The sequence below is a fragment of the Cylas formicarius genome, unplaced genomic scaffold, assembly GCF_029955315.1.
Source record: "Cylas formicarius isolate icCylForm1 unplaced genomic scaffold, icCylForm1.1 PGA_scaffold_25__1_contigs__length_1324815, whole genome shotgun sequence".
In the NCBI taxonomy this organism is placed as follows: domain Eukaryota; kingdom Metazoa; phylum Arthropoda; class Insecta; order Coleoptera; family Brentidae; genus Cylas; species Cylas formicarius.
This window is the reverse complement of record NW_026844294.1, coordinates 1,262,639-1,268,083: the sequence shown is the minus strand read 5'-3', so window position 1 is coordinate 1,268,083 and position 5,445 is coordinate 1,262,639.

Sequence of the window (5,445 nt, the reverse complement as noted above, 5' to 3'; positions counted from 1 at the left end):
GATCTCTCTAAAGAGAAAAGCAATTCCATTGTTAATAAACCTTAATTTTCCAGTGTACTTGTCATCTTCATTAGTAAGGACCCCCTCGATGTACAACACACTTTCACAGGGTAAAGTGAAGGAATCTAGTTCCTGAATTGGTATGCGTATTTCGTCGTTATAGTCGAATTTTGAAGACACGAATGGTTGATAAGTATGAAACTCTGAACTTACGATGGAGTTGTCGATATAGAGTTTTTCGTTAACATCTAAAATTGTCATTTTAAGAGCACTTGGAATCCCAATGATTTCAAAAAGGTGCGGTGTGTACGTGTTAAACGTTGGCCGTTTCTAATGGCACTGGATTTGCAAACGATATTTCTCTTTTTATAGTATTTTTTTTGTGATTGTACTGTAACCACTGATGGTTCTCTTATAAAAGTCCTGTTATATCTGGTAACCATTATTGCTTTTTAAATGCAACCTCACTGTTATCGTTTCGTTTCTAAAATTAATAAGATCTCCGTCTTGGTCGATGATTTTTATAGTGATATTATTAATTGTCTTAACACTGATTGGAAAATAAAGTATAGGTATGGGCGACTCGACTATTTTATACCCAGGAGCTACAGCCGGAAAAAACTGATGTATTATGTGAACCGATTTACCATTACTGTATGAGCCAACACATATATTACAATCGACGCAAATAGCATTGACTTTATTAATATTTACTACTTCATCCGACTGTTCTGTAGTCGATGCTTCAACTACTCGCTTTTTAAATCCAAGCAGTTGACCTATGGAATCATTCGAGGAAAAGTCAATTCGTTTAGAACAAAAAATTTAACTCTTTAAGGTGTTCGAATTTGATTCCAGAATAAAATCGACCTTCTCTTTAAATATCTTTTTCACTTGGTTTTTGACGTATTTCTCGATATCTGTTAAATCGTACGTTCCCTCTGGAATAGTTATAACTTTCTCTCCTATATGTAACTTGTTATTACCGGGTTCAATATTTGGTATGCTCATGTACGTCTCGAAATCTGCTAGTCCCAAAAAGTATTCCTTATCACCATCTAAATAAATTGGCGGATTGAAATCGGCGGATAATATAGAAGTTTTCCCACTTATGGAAATCGTAGTGGACATTACGAATCTAAATTAATCACTGACGTTTCACTTTAACGGCATGTTATTATATAGAAATTTTAGTGACAGAAAAGAACCGGAAAAACCCCAATCTTACCTTCAGAATTGCCCTCATTTTTTGATACCTCCTTTCCGTCGATCCAACAACAAAGCAATGTTGTAGCTGAAAGTACGGGTCTTTCGGACAGCGATACTACGTTGGGAAATCTGTCAGATATTTTAGAACAAACTAAGCAAGCTATACAGGATTACGTCGACACTCCCGCTTACGAGCAATGGTTGAATGACTTTGATAAATTACCACGAACATACATTGATGACAGCGTAAAAGATACCCAACATATATTTGACCATAATTATGGTATCGTTCATGACATAGAAAATGATAAATTTTTTCTGGGCTTAACCCAAAAAGCTGTGGAAATTGTCGGTAAAGATGTGAAGGTACATACCCTGGGACTGTGGGTTTGTATGAGTTACTTTTCAAGAAGGTGCCGGTCGGTTTCAAATCGCAAGATCTAGATAATTATATGGATATACTGAAAAGAACAAACGCGTATCGGAGAAACCATGATCCTAATGAACAAGTGCAAGGAAATGCATCATATAAATATATAAATATTATTGGACTTTATTTACAGGAGCGAGGAATAACAAAAACAAAAAACCCGGTGAGACGACTAGCTGACGCATTTTCTAAAGTGCCTCCGCCTTATAGGACAATCAAAACTGGGACGGGGCTAACTTTAAAATCAAATAAAGAAAATACAGATTATATTTATTGGGATAATGTTAACGAGCTTGTCGATAGATTAAGACTGTTATTGGCATCTACTGCTGCGGGGCACACGGGACATGAGAACGAAATAGCGTCAATTATTGAAGAACTAAGAGAGGGAAAAGTTATCTTATAAAATAAGCACGACTGAGAGTTAGAAAATTATTTGAGTAACAACCGCTGTCATGACTATTAATAAATTTGGTACACCCATTAATCACCACCTTAACGAGAAATACGATAATTCAATGAAAGAGTTGGAAAAACATTTATCCAAAATAGAAGAGCTTGAGAAGACATTTAAGAGCTATCAGGCAGATATCAATTCCCAACTTAATAAACTTTTGCCACAACAAAACCGATATACACAATGGGTGAACAAATACAATACGAGTTTGGACCAAATAAATCAGTTAGCGACAACAACTAATGAATGATTTAAAATGGTGTTTAATTCAAATTGACGGGCAATCGACAAAGTAATGAGCAGTGAGAAAGTACAACTCGTCCGAGAGCTGCACAAGCCGGCACGCAAAAATTACGCGCGTCGCAGAACTATAATACGAGGGCTGGATGATTTGTGGCAAGCGGATTTGGCTCAGCTAGACCGATATGCGAAACAAAATAAAAACTTTAAATTCATACTAGTCGTGATCGATTGCTTTTCAAAATACGTGTGGTGTCGACCGTTAAAAACAAAAACCGGTGTTGAAGTTACCAAAGCGTTTACCCAAATTCTCAAAGAAGGACGCCGGTCGCAAAATCTGCAAACTGATCTCGGCAAAGAGTTTTATAATATCCATTTTAAAAAAATGACGGGTAGGTTTGACATAAATCACTACAGTACATATAGCAACGTGAAATCTGCCGTAGCCGAGAGAGTTATACGTACTCTCAAGGAAAAATTATTTAGATATTTTTCGTTAAACGGCACCTACAAATGGATAGATGTTTTGTCCTCTGTTGTCGAAAAATATAACAGTAGCGTGCACAGGACCACCGGAATGAAACCTAAAGAAGTGAACAAAGATAACGCGCCTAGTTTGCTGAAATCAGCGTACAGTCACTTGAAAATGGTAGTACCATCTAAACTTAAACTGGACGACATTGTAAGAATCAGCAAGACCAAGCACGCGTTTAGCAAAGGTTATACTCACAACTGGACCACGGAATTGTTTAAAATCGTAAAAGTGCAGATTACAAATCCGGTAACTTATCTGTTGGAAGATATGAAGGGTAAGCCTGTAATGGGCGCTTTTTACCAGGAAGAATTGCAGAAAACCGTTAACCCTGACGTCTATCTCGTCGAAAAGGTGTTGCGCAAACGAGGAAATAAGATTCTCGTGCGCTGGTTGGGCTTGGACAAGTCACATGATTCATGGATCGACACCGCGAATATCCTATACATTTCTTCTATTATTTTTGATTTTGTGAGCGTCCGAGACAGACATGGAACAAATTGTGTTGCCGGATAATTTTTTAAATTTATTGCAAGAGAATGGTTTGATGGGTCCACCGCCTTCGCAGCCACCAACAGATATTTCAAAACGTAAGCGTACTGCTGCAAATTCACGAGTTAAGAAAATAAAAATTGAATCTCTACCGCAAGCACAAGGAGAATGGTTCGAGGCGTTCAAAGATGACAACGAAAAAAGGGTAGTTTGTGCGGCGTTCAATTTGAAAAACAATTTGGAAAATCAGCTGATGCAATGTAAAGAAGGTATCCAGCAGCTCGAAACTCAGATAGCAGTTGTTCAGGCCAATCTCCAAATATTGCGCTTACGTGCGGAAGAATACAAAGCAAAAATCGGATATTTCCAAAATTTGGCTCCAGGACATATTGTATAAAAATGAAAAAATATTCAGTAACTCTATTTTGATATAAAAATAAAATCGCGTTAAAATATTTTCATTTTATTTCAAATGTTAGCCAGGACGCTTTTGGTCAGATTTAAATTAGGTCTAAAATATCCATGGAACAGCTCTCGAACAGGTCTAGGACAGCCTTAAACAGGCATAAAACCTCTACGGAACAGGTTTCGACAAGTCCGACACAGATAAGAACCATTTTGCTTCTTTAAACAGGAATGTTTATTTCGCATTGCGATCGAACAATTGTTTTTGGTGACGCAAAGTATAACATACTGACAAAATGAAATTACGGAGTGTCTATATATATATATATATATATATATATATATATATATATATATATATATATATATATATATATATATATATATATATATATATATATATATATATATATATATATATATATATATATATATATATATATATATATATATATATATATATATATATATATATATATATATATATATATATATATATATATATATATATATATATATATATATATATATATATATATATATATATATATATATATAATATATACAGGGAGGGATGTGGTTGAAGTAATGCGGGGTGATGATGCACCCGCGCTCATCGAACATTTAGATTCTGGTTTCGTTTAAAGATTTTTTTTTTTGCGTTTTTGTTCGCGTCGAAGGAAATGCGACGATAAACTCCTTCCGTAACCGCATAGTTACATACCGTCTGGCGTCCACCGTTAACCCTACCGACGTTAAGGGCTTCTTGGACCACCTTAGGTCCAAAATCCTTACGTTGGTAGAGTCGAACGTCCGACGCTACGGCAACGTAAAAGTCGGTATGGAGCTATTCGGAAACTTCCTCTTGCAGACGAAGGAACAAGAGGAGGTCAAGTCCTTCAATACCAAATATCGGCTGGTGAGCGGAAACACCGATCTGGAGGAGCTATACGTCCACTTCGTCGACATCTTGGCTACCAAAGCGTCCGAGTTTCAGGAAAGGGACAGCGGTATGATTCATAAAAATGTATATTTCCGAACTAATTTCTTTCTCTTTTTTACAGGCTGGACGTTGCAGGAACTCCTCCATTTAGAAATAGGGATTAACAAGTACAATCCCCTAAGGGCGTCGTCCTATGTTAGCCTGCCCAAGGAAATCGAAGCCAAAAAAGCTGTTTTGAACTTGCAAAATACGGACGAAAAATGCTTTATGTGGTCGATCTTGGCTGCTCTTCACCCAATTCACTGGACAAATAACGCTAACAGGGTCAGTAACTATGTAGAATTTCAGAACGAGCTGGATTTTACAGGTATCGATTTTCCCGTTAAACTTAAGGACATATCCACTTTTGAACGACTTAATGAAATTTCGGTCAATGTCTATGGCCTCGAGAGAGTCTATAACAAAGTCCGTAATGATGTTGAGGTCGTTGGTCCTTTGCATTTTACTGAATCTCGTAAAGAGAGACATGTAAACCTCTTAATTAATTAGTAATGACCATGGAGAAAATCATTATTGTTTAATAAGAAGTATGTCTCGGTTGGTTTCAAAACAATTAACTAAAAGGTCCACTACAAAGTTTTTATGCGATGGGTGTTTGGTTTATTTTTATAACGAAGAAAAACTAAAGCGTCATAAAGAACACGACTGCACTCACATTTCCATCAAACTTCCTACCA